The 17337-nt window shown below is 37.5% G+C and overlaps 1 protein-coding gene across 1 annotated transcript in view; it reads left to right on the forward strand.

The window, feature by feature from the left end:
• Positions 1 to 17337, forward strand: part of parp8 (poly (ADP-ribose) polymerase family, member 8) — a 128922-nt gene that overhangs the window by 76036 nt on the left and 35549 nt on the right. The window lies entirely within an intron of this gene.

The raw sequence follows: 17337 nt of genomic DNA on the forward strand, positions 1-17337 counted from the left end.
TCTTCTAGAGTACAATACAAGGTCCATCCTATTCCTCTTGCCTGAGTCAATATCTTCTAGAGTACAATACAAGGTCCATCCTATTCCTCTTGCCTGAGTCAATGTCTTTTAGAGTACAATACAAGGTCCATCCTATTCCTCTTGCCTGAGTCAATGTCTTCTAGAGTACAATACAAGGTCCATCCTATTCCTCTTGCCTTAGTCAATGTCTTCTAGAGTACAATACAAGGTCCATCCTATTCCTCTTGCCTGAGTCAATGGCTTCTAGAGTACAATACAAGGTCTATCCTATTCCTCTTGCCTGAGTCAATGTCTTCTAGAGTACAATACAAGGTCCATCCTGTTCCTCTTGCCTTATCTTCTTTTGTTGACCCCGTCTATTGCCAGGTTGAAGAGTAAGGCTGTCATCACACAACCTTGTCGAACTCCAGACTTAACAGCAAAGCTCATGTTGCTCGTTCCCACAGTGCCCGAACAGTTGCTGTAGAACTGTTTTATGATGTTAACAGCATGGGTGGGGATTCCATAAATTCTTAAGATCTTCCAAAGGCTTTCGTGGTGAATACTGTCAAAAGCCTTCTGGAAGTCAGTAAAGTTGATGAAGAGTTTTCAGCCTTCTGGAAGTCAGTAAAGTTGATGTAGAGTTTTCATTGCCACTCACTAAATTGCTCAATGATGCTCCTGAGGGTGAAGATCTGGTCTGTACAGCTCCTTCCTCCCCAAAAACCACTTGTTCATTCCTAAGCACTTTGTCTACAGCTGAAGACATCCGTTGTACAATAATCTTGCAACAAAAAAAAATCTTGCTGTGAATGGATAAAAGTGTAACGCCCGTCCAGGTGTTGCCATCGGAAGGTGTGTCCCTCTTATGCACCCATATGATGACCCTCTTGGTCCAGTCTGAAGGTTTCTTTCCCTCCATCCAGATGTCAGTGAAGAGAGGAAGAAGGATGTTTGCAGACCAATACTGGATGGATTTTGAACAGGTCTGCGTTGAGGTTATCAGCACCTGGAGCTTTCCCATTCTTTAGTGACTTGATGGTAGTTATTATTTCTTCTTTAGTTGGTGGGTCGGTGTTTACGTCTAGATCTTCTGGAGCAGCTTCAGGTGTGTCAATTGGATCCACAGAGGGTTCTCTGTTGAGGACCTCTCTGAAATGTTCTGTCCATCTTGCTTTCTGTTCATTTTCTGTAGTCAGGAGATTGCCTTGCTTGAGTATTTGACTTGAATTTTCTGCCACATGTTAGGTTAGGCCCTGTTGTCTCTCCTCCAGGTAGGCCCTGTTGTCTCTCCTCCAGGTAGGCCCTGTTGTCTCTCCTCCAGGTAGGCCCTGTTGTCTCTTCTCTAGGTAGGCCCTGTTGTCTCTTCTCTAGGTAGGCCCTGTTGTCTCTTCTCTAGGTAGGCCCTGTGGTCTCTCCTCCAGGTAGGCCCTGTTGTCTCTCCTTCAGGTAGGCCCTGTTGTCTCTCCTCTAGGTAGGCCCTGTTGTCTCTCCTCCAGGTAGGCCCTGTTGTCTCTCCTCTAGGTAGGCCCTGTTGTCTCTCCTCTAGGTAGGCCCTGTTGTCTCTCCTCTAGGTAGGCCCTGTTGTCTCTCCTCTAGGTAGGCCCTGTGGTCTCTCCTCCAGGTAGGCCCTGTTGTCTCTCCTCCAGGTAGGCCCTGTTGTCTCTCCTTCAGGTAGGCCTTGTTGTCTCTCCTTCAGGTAGGCCCTGTTGTCTCTCCTCCAGGTAGGCCCTGTTGTCTCTCCTCCAGGTAGGCCCTGTTGTCTCTCCTCCGGGTAGGCCCTGTTGTCTCTCCTCCAGGTAGGCCCTGTTGTCTCTCCTCCAGGTAGGCCCTGTTGTCTCTCCTCCAGGTAGGCCCTGTTGTCTCTTCTCTAGGTAGGCCCTGTTGTCTCTTCTCTAGGTAGGCCCTGTTGTCTCTCCTCTAGGTAGGCCCTGTTGTCTCTCCTCCAGGTAGGCCCTGTTGTCTCTCCTCCAGGTAGGCCCTGTTGTCTCTCCTCAAGGTAGGCCCTGTTGTCTCTCCTCCAGGTAGGCCCTGTTGTTTCTCCTCCAGGTAGGCCCTGTTGTCTCTCGTCCAGGTAGGCCCTGCTTTCTCTCTTCCAGGTAGGCCCTGTTGTCTCTCCTCTAGGTAGGCCCTGTTGTCTCTTCGCCAGGTAGGCCCTGTTGTTTCTCGTCCAGGTAGGCCCTGTTGTTTCTCGTCCAGGTAGGCCCTGTTGTTTCTCCTCCAGGTAGGCCTTGTTGTTTCTCCTCCAGGTAGACCTTGTTGTTTCTCCTCCAGGTAGGCCCCGTTGTCTCCCCTCCAGGTAGGCCCTGTTGTTTCTCGTCCAGGTAGACCTTGTTGTTTCTCCTCCAGGTAGACCTTGTTGTTTCTCCTCCAGGTAGACCTTGTTGTTTCTCCTCCAGGTAGGCCCTGTTGTGTCTTCTTACTAGTCTTTTGACTTGTGTGTTGATTTTTCTGTACTGCTCCTCCAGTTTCTGTTTCAGCCTTTGTGATTTGGCATCTGTTTTTTTCCCCCTCTGTCATTTCCCATGTTTCTGGGGTGATCCATTCATCAATAATTTCCCATGTTTCTGAGGTGATCCATTCATCAATCATTTCCCATGTTACTTGGGTGATCCATTTATCAATAATTTCCCATGTTACTTGGGTGATCCATGATTTGCGTTGCCTTCTTCTTCTTTGTCTGATGGTTTTCTTGCCACTTTCACTGTAAGCTTGAACTACTTTCTCCCACTTCCTGTCTATATTCCCCTCAGTTGCCTTATTCTGTGTTGTTTGAAAGGGCTTGATGGTTTGGCCCCTCAGCATGCCAACATCAAATCTTGTTGTTCCTTTTGTCGGTGGTCTTGAACGTTTCAGCTTTAGTGTGATGTCGGCAGTCACAAGATGGTGGTCACTGGTAACATCTGCCTCCCTTCACACCTTGACTTCTCTCAGCGAGCGTCTTCACTTGCCTTTGATCATCAGGTCAATCTGGTTCTTGTCTCTTCCAGTAGGAGAGTACCATGTCAGCTTGTGGATTTTCTTGTGAGGAAACAGGCTGCCACTAATCATCAGGTTCTTTGTGACGCAGAATGTTGCCAGTCTTTCTGTTGTCAGTGCCAACCTTTCCATTCAGGTCTCCGATGACGAAGAGCAGGTCTTGAGCAGGCGTCTTCTCTACTTCTCTACTTCTCTATTGTTATAGAGCAGCTCTTTGTCTTCCTCTTTGGCATCGTTTGAGGGAACATGACATTGGATTATTGGTAGTTTGCTATGTTGTCCATTGAGTCTGGCTTTTTATTGTTAATCACTTCCTGTTCACAGGCACTTTCCCCACTGCACTAAAAAACTACTATGGTGAAACCCCTTAAGTTCCAACCTTCCATTCCTAAAGAAAAATTCTGGAGAAATTGGTTTTCAAACAGCAAAATAATTTTTTGAAGTGCCAACTGTATTTTTGAAATATTTCAATCTGGTTTTCGTGCCCACCACAGCACAGACATAGTCTTCGTTAAAGTGGTAAATGGTCTTAGAGCCAACACAGATGCCAAACAGCTCTCTGTCCTTGTACTCTTGGATTTATTGAGGGCTGCATTCGACACTGTTGATCATGATGTCCTTCTGGACAGACTGGAGAGGTGGGTTGGCCTCTCCTGTCCAGTTCTAAATTGGTTTAGGACCTCTTTAACCGGTCAAGAGTTTTTTTTAAATTGTTGTACATAACTCAGAGAAAATACATATCTCATTTGGCGCTCCACAAGGTTCAATTTTGGTTCCGTTACTGTTCGGGTTTATATATATTACCCCTTGGCAGTGTTATCAGAAAGCACAGCTTAGATTTTCCCTGCTACGCAGACGATACACGACTTTACATTTCTGTGTCGCCAGAGGATTTTTGACGTTATTAGGGATTTAAATGAGTTGGATTTCTAACACCTTCCTCCAGCTAAATCAAGACATTTTGATTTTAAAGAGAATATCTTCAGTATTTACAATAGAGTTCAGTTACATCAGAGGGGAGATTAAAATAGTCTTTATTCATAGAATATCTCTCTGTCAGCACCCACGTGGACCTGACGTGTATGTTTTTGTTGCTATTGCAGTGTAAGCATGTAAGTAAAATGCTTCTTCATGGAAAATTATGTGCTGGAGAATGGTCCTTCTGTGTGTGTGTGTGTGTGTGTGTGTGTGTGTGTGTGTGTGTGTGTGTGTGTGTGTGTGTGTGTGTGTGTGTTAGTATACATTGGGTGAGGTTGAAAAGTGCTGATGGTAGAGAGAAAGGTAAAGGAAATGTTCAGGTTTGTGTTTGTCAGCTCCCTGTACGTTCTGAGTTGTAAATCACAGAGACAGAGAGTGAGAGAGTGAGAGAGTGAGTGAGAGAGTGAGTGAGAGAGTGAGAGAGAGAGTGAGTGAGAGAGTGAGTGAGAGAGTGAGTGAGAGAGTGAGACTCAAATAAAAGTTGCTTCATACTACGGTATAGCATGCGTTTTACTGTGGAATGGTAATGTGCAATACTAGTTCAAACCACCAGGTGGCATCTTTGAACACTTCTACTCCATTTATTAAACCTCGGCTTTAGAGGCCGAGCAGAGAACCCCCCCCCCCCCCTCCACATTTAATTTTGTAGACCGTTCTCCAGTTCCCAGCGCCATATGGGTTTCAACTGACAACCATTATATACTTCAGCACCGTGCACAAAGAAGATGCCCAAATTGCTAATTGGGCTAGTTTTGCACATTTGTTGTTGTCTGAGTAAAGGAAATGCTGTAAAGTGAGGGAAATGCTGAAAAGTGAGGGAAATGCTGTAAAGTGAGGGAAATGCTGTAAAGTGAGGGAAATGCTGTAAAGTGAGGGAAATGCTTTATATCGAGATTCCACCAAATGCTTATTTTTAATTGTTGTTATTTATTCGGTAACATTCCAATATCATTCATTCAGCAGGTTAAAACCTATACGTATGCTGCACTCGCTTCCTCGTTCAGATGACTGGCCGCAGCAAAGCAAACTGTCCAAAGACTAATTAATAAATTCAGCGTGCTCAACAGCATATTCAATCTCTGCTTTTTTAAATTGTCACCCATCTACCAATAGGTGCCATTCTTTTCGAGGCATTGGAAAACCTCCCTGGTCTTTGTGGTTGAATCTGTGTTTGAAATTCGCTGCCTGACTGAGGAACCTTACATATAATTGTATGTGTGGGGTCCAGAGATGAGGTAGTAATTCAAAAAATCAGGTTAAACACTATTATTGTACACAGAGTGAGTCCATGCAATTTATTATGTGACTTGTTAAGCAAATTTTTACTCCTGAACTTATTTAGGCTTACCATAACAAAGGGGTTGGATACTTATGGACTCAAAACATTTCAACTTTTAATTTTTAAATAAATTTCGAAAAACATAATTCCACTTTGAAATTATGGGTGTGTTGTGTGTTTAGGCCAGTGACAACAAATCTCAATGTAATCCACTTTAAATTCAGGCTGTAACACAACCACGTGGTAAATGTCAAGGGGAATTCATATTTGCTGAAGGCACTATAAATCATCACCTATTATAAGGTTGATTTGCTAGCAGATTGCTATTGCTAGATACATAGCAGATTACAAATTACAGATAAGCGGTCTCTCTCCTCTCGCTACAGTTCATCTCTTGTGAATTATTACGTGGATTATAATAAATAAATTATACAACGGGTGGGTCTAATCCTGAAAGCTGATTGGTTAAGGGTATAATGTCCTGCTGATAGACCATCAAGGGTATAATGTCCTGCTGATAGACCATCAGGGGTATAATGTCCTGCTGATAGACCATCAAGGTTATAATGTCCTGCTGATAGACCATCAGGGGTATAATGTCCTGCTGATAGACCATCAAGGTTATAATGTCCTGCTGATAGACCATCAGGGGTATAATGTCCTGCTGATAGACCATCAGGGGTATAATGTCCTGCTGATAGACCATCAAGGGTATAATGTCCTGCTGATAGACCATCAAGGTTATAATGTCCTGCTGATAGACCATCAAGGGTATAATGTCCTGCTGATAGACCATCAAGGTTATAATGTCCTGCTGATAGACCTCCCCATGATTCCCTCCATTCTGCCTGACTCTCTACCACCCCATGATTCTCTCTGTTGTTGTTATCTATTCCCTCCATTCTGCCTGACTCTCTACCACCCCATGATTCTCTCTGTTGTTCTTATCTATTCCCTCCATTCTGCCTGACTCTCTACCACCACATGATTCTCTCTGTTGTTGTTATCTATTCCCTCCATTCTGCCTGACTCTCTACCACCCCATGATTCTCTCTGTTGTTGTTATCTATTCCCTCCATTCTGCCTGACTCTCTACCACCCCATGATTCTCTCTGTTGTTGTTATCTATTCCCTCCATTCTGCCTGACTCTCTACCACCCCATGATTCTCTCTGTTGTTCTTATCTATTCCCTCCATTCTGCCTGACTCTCTACCACCACATGATTCTCTCTGTTGTTGTTATCTATTCCCTCCATTCTGCCTGACTCTCTACCACCCCATGATTCTCTCTGTTGTTGTTATCTATTCCCTCCATTCTGCCTGACTCTCTACCACCCCATGATTCTCTCTGTTGTTGTTATCTATTCCCTCCATTCTGCCTGACTCTCTACCACCCCATGATTCTCTCTGTTGTTGTTATCTGTTCCCTCCATTCTGCCTGACTCTCTACCACCCCATTATTCTCTCTGTTGTTGTTATCTATTCCCTCCATTCTGCCTGACTCTCTACCACCCCATGATTCTCTCTGTTGTTGTTATCTATTCCCTCCATTCTGCCTGACTCTCTACCACCCCATGATTCTCTCTGTTGTTGTTGTTATCTGTTCCCTCCATTCTGCCTGACTCTCTACCACCACATGATTCTCTCTGTTGTTGTTATCTATTCCCTCCATTCTGCCTGACTCTCTACCACCCCATGATTCTCTCTGTTGTTGTTGTTATCTGTTCCCTCCATTCTGCCTGACTCTCTACCACCCCATTATTCTCTCTGTTGTTGTTATCTGTTCCCTCCATTCTGCCTGACTCTCTACCACCACATGATTCTCTCTGTTGTTGTTATCTATTCCCTCCATTCTGCCTGACTCTCTACCACCCCATGATTCTCTCTGTTGTTGTTATCTATTCCCTCCATTCTGCCTGACTCTCTACCACCCCATGATTCTCTCTGTTGTTCTTATCTATTCCCTCCATTCTGCCTGACTCTCTACCACCCCATGATTCTCTCTGTTGTTGTTATCTATTCCCTCCATTCTGCCTGACTCTCTACCACCACATGATTCTCTCTGTTGTTGTTATCTATTCCCTCCATTCTGCCTGACTCTCTACCACCCCATGATTCTCTCTGTTGTTGTTATCTGTTCCCTCCATTCTGCCTGACTCTCTACCACCCCATTATTCTCTCTGTTGTTCTTATCTATTCCCTCCATTCTGCCTGACTCTCTACCACCCCATGATTCTCTCTGTTGTTGTTATCTATTCCCTCCATTCTGCCTGACTCTCTACCACCCCATGATTCTCTCTGTTGTTGTTATCTATTCCCTCCATTCTGCCTGACTCTCTACCACCCCATGATTCTCTCTGTTGTTGTTGTTATCTGTTCCCTCCATTCTGCCTGACTCTCTACCACCACATGATTCTCTCTGTTGTTGTTATCTATTCCCTCCATTCTGCCTGACTCTCTACCACCCCATGATTCTCTCTGTTGTTGTTATCTGTTCCCTCCATTCTGCCTGACTCTCTACCACCCCATTATTCTCTCTGTTGTTGTTATCTATTCCCTCCATTCTGCCTGACTCTCTACCACCCCATGATTCTCTCTGTTGTTGTTATCTATTCCCTCCATTCTGCCTGACTCTCTACCACCCCATGATTCTCTCTGTTGTTGTTGTTATCTGTTCCCTCCATTCTGCCTGACTCTCTACCACCACATGATTCTCTCTGTTGTTGTTATCTATTCCCTCCATTCTGCCTGACTCTCTACCACCCCATGATTCTCTCTGTTGTTGTTATCTGTTCCCTCCATTCTGCCTGACTCTCTACCACCCCATGATTCTCTCTGTTGTTGTTATCTATTCCCTCCATTCTGCCTGACTCTCTACCACCCCATTATTCTCTCTGTTGTTGTTATCTATTCCCTCCATTCTGCCTGACTCTCTACCACCACATTATTCTTTCTGTAACATTCCACTAGTAAAGGTAACACATAACAAAAAAAAACATTTCAATAGCTCAGGTCTTGAAAATATGGGAAACCTTTTTCCCCATCCGTATCTACAAAGGTGTATAAATGAGGCCAATGCAGACGGCTGGCCTGTGGGATTTTCTTCCCTGTACTCTTTCATTCAGCTTCTTTTTCACATCAGCAAAGACCCACTCCACATTGTCTGCTTCGTTTGATGCTGTCGTTTTGAGTTGTATTTATTTGTGCTCAGTAGCCCGAGGCTATGATGGCTGTTCCGTCAACTTGTTCATTTAGCAGACACGACTCGCGTATATTCAGTCAACACATTTTTTAAGAACATCATGGAATATTACTGAACATTTTTGTTTCACTTTGAATATAAACCTTAAAGATGAACAACTGTTTTAGTCAGTACAGTCCAGTAACAGCTTCTTCTGACCAAGTAGAAAACAAGTGTATTTTTTCTGGGTGTGTATACTGGACAGAGGAAGAGCAATTCTTAAACTATTGTTCTACCTTCAATTAACCCTCTTCTTCTTCCTCTTCATCATTCAGTTGTGAAGTGCTCGATAATCCGTTTATTTCTGGTTTCTATCACACTTTCTTCAATTGACGTCATTCATTCAGTGAGAAGAGAGACATATTAGCGCCTGGGTACCAACGCTTTTCACCGAACCCAACAGCGTTCCAACTCTCTTGCGACCGACACAGTGTATCACACTATACCACAATCTATCTCAGTGACGAAGTCAAAACCTTTAATTTAGGAACCACTGTACACACACACACACACGCACACGCACACACGCACGCACGCACGCACACACACACACACACACGCACCTCTCATGATCTCTAAATGGTTAGAGCGTTGGCCTTGTAACTGAAAGCTTTCAAGATCGAATCCCCGAGCTGACAAGGTAAAAATCTGTCGTTCTGCCCTTGATCAAGGCAGTTAACCCAACTGTTCCTAGGCCGTCATTGAAAATAAGAATTTGTTTCTTAAACTGACATGCCTAGTTGAAATAAAGATTATATATATATATTTTTTTATTATAATAATAATTGGTAACTGATAGATCCCACATGTGGGTCAGTGTGGATGGTGATGTGTCAGTGGACTTGTTTAACTATTCTTGTGGAGACCAGAATTCCCCACAAGAATAGTAAACAAACAAAAATTTGACCAACCCGGTGAGATTTTGTTAGTCTCCACGAGATCAAATGCTATTTCTAGGGGGTTTAGGGTTAAGGTTAGAATTACGTTAAGGGTTAGGAGTTAGGGTTAGGAGCTAGGGTCAGGTTTAGGATTAGGGTTAAGGTTAAGGAAAATAGGATTTTGAATGGGACTGAATTGTGTGTCCCCACAAGGTTAGCTGTACAATACTGTGTGTGTGACTCAGTGTGGATGGTGGCGTAAGTGTGTGTGTTTGTGTCAACGTGTGTCTCTGTGTGTGTGTGTCTGTATGTGTGTGTGTCAGTGTGAATGGTGGTGTGAGTGTGTGTGTTTGAATCTGTGTGTCAGTGTTAGAGAGTGTGTGGGGTAGATATATTAAAGGGTAGATATATTAAAGGGTGGTGATATATTAAAGGGTAGTGATATATTAAAGGGTAGTGATATATTAAAGGGTAGATATATTAAAGGGTAGTGATATATTAAAGGGTAGTGATATATTAAAGGGTAGTGATATATTAAAGGGTGGTGATATGTTAAAGGGTAGTGATATATTAAAGGGTGGTGATATATTAAAGGGTAGTGATATATTAAAGGGTAGTGATATACTAAAGGGTTGTGATATATTAAAGGGTAGATATATTAAAGGGTGGTGATAGATTAAAGGGTAGTGATATATTAAAGGGTAGTGATATATTAAAGGGTAGTGATATATTAAAGGGTGGTGATATATTAAAGGGTGGTGATATATTAAAGGGTAGTGATATATTAAAGGGTGGTGATATAATAAAGGGTAGTGATATATTAAAGGGTGGTGATATAATAAAGGGTAGTGATATATTAAAGGGTGGTGATATATTAAAGGGTAGTGATATATTAAAGGGTGGTGATATAATAAAGGGTAGTGATATATTAAAGGGTAGTGATATATTAAAGGGTAGATATATTAAAGGGTAGTGATATATTAAAGGGTAGTGATATAATAAAGGGTGGTGATATAATAAAGGGTAGTGATATATTAAAGGGTAGTGATATATTAAAGGGTAGATATATTAAAGGGTAGTGATATATTAAAGGGTAGTGATATATTAAAGGGTAGTGATATATTAAAGGGTAGTGATATATTAAAGGGTAGATATATTAAAGGGTAGTGATATATTAAAGGGTAGTGATATATTAAAGGGTAGTGATATATTAAAGGGTGGTGATATGTTAAAGGGTAGTGATATATTAAAGGGTGGTGATATATTAAAGGGTAGTGATATATTAAAGGGTAGTGATATACTAAAGGGTTGTGATATATTAAAGGGTAGATATATTAAAGGGTGGTGATAGATTAAAGGGTAGTGATATATTAAAGGGTAGTGATATATTAAAGGGTAGTGATATATTAAAGGGTGGTGATATATTAAAGGGTGGTGATATATTAAAGGGTAGTGATATATTAAAGGGTGGTGATATAATAAAGGGTAGTGATATATTAAAGGGTGGTGATATAATAAAGGGTAGTGATATATTAAAGGGTGGTGATATATTAAAGGGTAGTGATATATTAAAGGGTGGTGATATAATAAAGGGTAGTGATATATTAAAGGGTAGTGATATATTAAAGGGTAGATATATTAAAGGGTAGTGATATATTAAAGGGTAGTGATATAATAAAGGGTGGTGATATAATAAAGGGTAGTGATATATTAAAGGGTAGTGATATATTAAAGGGTAGATATATTAAAGGGTAGTGATATATTAAAGGGTAGTGATATATTAAAGGGTGGTGATATATTAAAGGGTAGTGATATATTAAAGGGTGGTGATATATTAAAGGGTAGTGATATATTAAAGGGTAGTGATATATTAAAGGGTAGTGATATATTAAAGGGTGGTGATATATTAAAGGGTAGTGATATATTAAAGGGTGGTGATATATTAAAGGGTAGTGATATATTAAAGGGTAGTGATATATTAAAGGGTAGTGATATATTAAAGGGTAGTGATATATTAAAGGGTGGTGATATATTAAAGGGTGGTGATATATTAAAGGGTAGTGATATATTAAAGGGTGGTGATATATTAAAGGGTAGTGATATATTAAAGGGTAGATATATTAAAGGGTAGTGATATATTAAAGGGTAGTGATATATTAAAGGGTAGATATATTAAAGGGTAGTGATATATTAAAGGGTAGTGATATATTAAAGGGTGGTGATATATTAAAGGGTAGTGATATATTAAAGGGTGGTGATATATTAAAGGGTAGTGATATATTAAAGGGTAGTGATATATTAAAGGGTGGTGATATAATAAAGGGTAGTGATATATTAAAGGGTAGTGATATATTAAAGGGTAGTGATATATTAAAGGGTGGTGATATATTAAAGGGTAGTGATATATTAAAGGGTGGTGATATAATAAAGGGTAGTGATATTAAAGGGTAGTGATATATTAAAGGGTAGTGATATATTAAAGGGTGGTGATATATTAAAGGGTAGTGATATATTAAAGGGTAGTGATATATTAAAGGGTAGTGATATATTAAAGGGTGGTGATATATTAAAGGGTAGTGATATATTAAAGGGTAGTGATATATTAAAGGGTAGTGATATATTAAAGGGTAGTGATATATTAAAGGGTGGTGATATAATAAAGGGTAGTGATATATTAAAGGGTAGTGATATATTAAAGGGTGGTGATATAATAAAGGGTAGTGATATATTAAAGGGTAGATATATTAAAGGGTAGTGATATATTAAAGGGTAGTGATATATTAAAGGGTAGATATATTAAAGGGTAGTGATATATTAAAGGGTAGTGATATTTTAAAGGGTAGTGATATATTAAAGGGTAGAGATATATTAAAGGGTATATATATTAAAGGGTAGATATATTAAAGGGTAGTGATATATTAAAGGGTAGATATATTCAAGGGTAGTGATATATTAAAGGGTAGTGATATATTAAAGGGTAGATATATTCAAGGGTAGTGATATATTAAAGGGTAGTGATATATTAAAGGGTAGATATGATAAAGGGTGGTGATATATTAAAGGTTGGTGATATATTAAAGGGTAGTGATATATTAAAGGGTAGTGATATATTAAAGGGTGGTGATATATTAAAGGGTAGTGATATATTAAAGGGTAGATATATTCAAGGGTAGTGATATATTAAAGGGTGGTGATATATTAAAGGGTGGTGATATAATAAAGGGTAGGGATATATTAAGGGTGGTGATTAATAAAGGGTGATAGGGTGGTGATATATTAAAGGGTGGTGATATAATAAAGGGTAGTGATATATTAAAGGGTGGTGATATAATAAAGGGTAGTGATATATTAAAGGGTGGTGATATATTAAAGGGTGGTGATATAATAAAGGGTAGTGATATATTAAAGGGTGGTGATATAATAAAGGGTAGTGATATATTAAAGGGTAGTGATATGGTGATATAATAAAGGGTAGTGATATATTAAAGGGTAGTGATATATTAAAGGGTATATATATTAAAGGGTGGTGATATATTAAAGGGTGGTGATATATTAAAGGGTGGTGATATATTAAAGGGTAGTGATATATTAAAGGGTGGTGATATATTAAAGGGTGGTGATATATTAAAGGGTGGTGATATATTAAAGGGTGTGATATATTAAAGGGTAGTGATATATTAAAGGGTGGTGATTTATTAAAGGGTGGTGATATATTAAAGGGTAGAGATATATTAAAGGGTAGTGATATATTAAAGGGTGGTGATATATTAAAGGGTGGTGATATATTAAAGGGTAGAGATATATTAAAGGGTGGTGATATATTAAAGGGTAGATATATTAAAGGGTGGTGATATATTAAAGGGTAGTGATATATTAAAGGGTAGTGATATATTAAAGGGTAGTGATATATTAAAGGGTAGTGATATATTAAAGGGTAGTGATATATTAAAGGGTAGTGATATATTAAAGGGTAGATATATTAAAGGGTAGTGATATATTAAAGGGTGGTGATATATAAAGGGTAGTGATATATTAAAGGGTAGTGATATATTAAAGGGTAGATATATTAAAGGGTAGATATATTAAAGGGTAGAGATATATTAAAGGGTAGTGATATATTAAAGGGTAGTGGTATATTAAAGGGTAGTAATATATTAAAGGGTAGATATATTAAAGGGTGGTGATATATTAAAGGGTAGTGATATATTAAAGGGTAGTGATATATTAAAGGGTAGTGATATATTAAAGGGTAGATATATTAAAGGGTAGTGATATATTAAAGGGTGGTGATATATTAAAGGGTAGTGATATATTAAAGGGTGGTGATATATTAAAGGGTAGTGATATATTAAAGGGTAGATATATTAAAGGGTAGTGATATATTAAAGGGTAGTGATATATTAAAGGGTAGTGATATATTAAAGGGTGGTGATATATTAAAGGGTAGTGATATATTAAAGGGTAGTGATATATTAAAGGGTAGATATATTAAAGGGTAGTGATATATTAAAGGGTAGTGATATATTAAAGGGTAGATAGATTAAAGGGTAGTGATATATTAAAGGGTGGTGATATATTAAAGGGTGGTGATATATTAAAGGGTAGTGATATATTAAAGGGTAGTGATATATTAAAGGGTAGATAGATTAAAGGGTGGTGATATATTAAAGGGTATATATATTAAAGGGTAGATATATTAAAGGGTAGTGATATATTAAAGGGTAGTGATATATTAAAGGGTAGTGATATATTAAAGGGTAGATAGATTAAAGGGTACATTTATTAAAGGGTAGATAGATTAAAGGGTGGTGATATATTAAAGGGTAGTGATATATTAAAGGGTAGTGATATATTAAAGGGTAGATTTATTAAAGGGTAGATATATTAAAGGGTAGTGATATATTAAAGGGTGGTGATATATTAAAGGGTAGTGATATATTAAAGGGTAGAGATATATTAAAGGGTAGAGATATACTAAAGGGTAGTGATATATTAAAGGGTGGTGATATATTAAAGGGTAGTGATATATTAAAGGGTAGAGATATACTAAAGGGTAGAGATATACTAAAGGGTGGTGATATATTAAAGGGTGGTGATATATTAAAGGGTAGTGATATATTAAAGGGTAGTGATATATTAAAGGGTGGTGATATATTAAAGGGTGGTGATATATTAAAGGGTAGATATATTAAAGGGTATATATATTAAAGGGTAGATATGTTAAAGGGTAGTGATATATTAAAGGGTAGTGATATATTAAAGGGTGGTGATATATTAAAGGGTGGTGATATATTAAAGGGTAGATATATTAAAGGGTATATATATTAAAGGGTAGATATATTAAAGGGTAGTGATATATTAAAGGGTAGTGATATATTAAAGGGTAGTGATATATTAAAGGGTAGATATGATAAAGGGTGGTGATATATTAAAGGTTGGTGATATATTAAAGGGTACATTTATTAAAGGGTAGTGATATATTAAAGGGTAGTGATATATTAAAGGGTGGTGATATATTAAAGGGTGGTGATATAATAAAGGGTGGTGATAGATTAAAGGGTGGTGATATATTAAAGGGTAGAGATATATTAAAGGGTAGTGATATATTAAAGGGTAGTGATATATTAAAGGGTAGTGATATATTAAAGGGTAGTGATATATTAAAGGGTGGTGATATATTAAAGGGTGGTGGTATATTAAAGGGTAGTGATATATTAAAGGGTAGATATATTAAAGGGTAGTGATATATTAAAGGGTAGTGATATATTAAAGGGTAGATATATTAAAGGGTAGTGATATATTAAAGGGTAGATATATTAAAGGGTAGTGATATATTAAAGGGTAGTGATATATTAAAGGGTAGTGATATATTAAAGGGTGGTGATATATTAAAGGGTAGTGATATATTAAAGGGTAGTGATATATTAAAGGGTATATATATTAAAGGGTGGTGATATATTAAAGGGTGGTGATATATTAAAGGGTAGTGATATATTAAAGGGTGGTGATATATTAAAGGGTGGTGATATATTAAAGGGTGGTGATATATTAAAGGGTAGTGATATATTAAAGGGTAGTGATATATTAAAGGGTGGTGATATATTAAAGGGTGGTGATATATTAAAGGGTAGAGATATATTAAAGGGTAGTGATATATTAAAGGGTGGTGATATATTAAAGGGTGGTGATATATTAAAGGGTAGAGATATATTAAAGGGTGGTGATATATTAAAGGGTAGATATATTAAAGGGTGGTGATATATTAAAGGGTAGTGATATATTAAAGGGTAGTGATATATTAAAGGGTAGTGATATATTAAAGGGTAGTGATATATTAAAGGGTAGTGATATATTAAAGGGTAGATATATTAAAGGGTAGTGATATATTAAAGGGTGGTGATATATTAAAGGGTAGTGATATATTAAAGGGTAGATATATTAAAGGGTAGTGATATATTAAAGGGTAGTGATATATTAAAGGGTAGATATATTAAAGGGTAGATATATTAAAGGGTAGAGATATATTAAAGGGTAGTGATATATTAAAGGGTAGTGGTATATTAAAGGGTAGTAATATATTAAAGGGTAGATATATTAAAGGGTGGTGATATATTAAAGGGTAGTGATATATTAAAGGGTAGTGATATATTAAAGGGTAGTGATATATTAAAGGGTAGATATATTAAAGGGTAGTGATATATTAAAGGGTGGTGATATATTAAAGGGTAGTGATATATTAAAGGGTGGTGATATATTAAAGGGTAGTGATATATTAAAGGGTAGATATATTAAAGGGTAGTGATATATTAAAGGGTAGTGATATATTAAAGGGTAGTGATATATTAAAGGGTGGTGATATATTAAAGGGTAGTGATATATTAAAGGGTAGTGATATATTAAAGGGTAGATATATTAAAGGGTAGTGATATATTAAAGGGTAGTGATATATTAAAGGGTAGATAGATTAAAGGGTAGTGATATATTAAAGGGTAGTGATATATTAAAGGGTGGTGATATATTAAAGGGTAGTGATATATTAAAGGGTAGTGATATATTAAAGGGTAGATAGATTAAAGGGTGGTGATATATTAAAGGGTATATATATTAAAGGGTAGATATATTAAAGGGTAGTGATATATTAAAGGGTAGTGATATATTAAAGGGTAGTGATATATTAAAGGGTAGATAGATTAAAGGGTACATTTATTAAAGGGTAGATAGATTAAAGGGTGGTGATATATTAAAGGGTAGTGATATATTAAAGGGTAGTGATATATTAAAGGGTAGATTTATTAAAGGGTAGATATATTAAAGGGTAGTGATATATTAAAGGGTGGTGATATATTAAAGGGTAGTGATATATTAAAGGGTAGAGATATATTAAAGGGTAGAGATATACTAAAGGGTAGTGATATATTAAAGGGTGGTGATATATTAAAGGGTAGTGATATATTAAAGGGTAGAGATATACTAAAGGGTAGAGATATACTAAAGGGTGGTGATATATTAAAGGGTGGTGATATATTAAAGGGTAGTGATATATTAAAGGGTAGTGATATATTAAAGGGTGGTGATATATTAAAGGGTGGTGATATATTAAAGGGTAGATATATTAAAGGGTATATATATTAAAGGGTAGATATGTTAAAGGGTAGTGATATATTAAAGGGTAGTGATATATTAAAGGGTGGTGATATATTAAAGGGTGGTGATATATTAAAGGGTAGATATATTAAAGGGTATATATATTAAAGGGTAGATATATTAAAGGGTAGTGATATATTAAAGGGTAGTGATATATTAAAGGGTAGTGATATATTAAAGGGTAGATATGATAAAGGGTGGTGATATATTAAAGGTTGGTGATATATTAAAGGGTACATTTATTAAAGGGTAGTGATATATTAAAGGGTAGTGATATATTAAAGGGTGGTGATATATTAAAGGGTGGTGATATAATAAAGGGTGGTGATAGATTAAAG

This window comes from Oncorhynchus mykiss, chromosome 6 (assembly GCF_057628025.1).
Source record: "Oncorhynchus mykiss isolate SJ-2025 chromosome 6, ASM5762802v1, whole genome shotgun sequence".
Classification (NCBI taxonomy): Eukaryota; Metazoa; Chordata; class Actinopteri; order Salmoniformes; family Salmonidae; genus Oncorhynchus; species Oncorhynchus mykiss.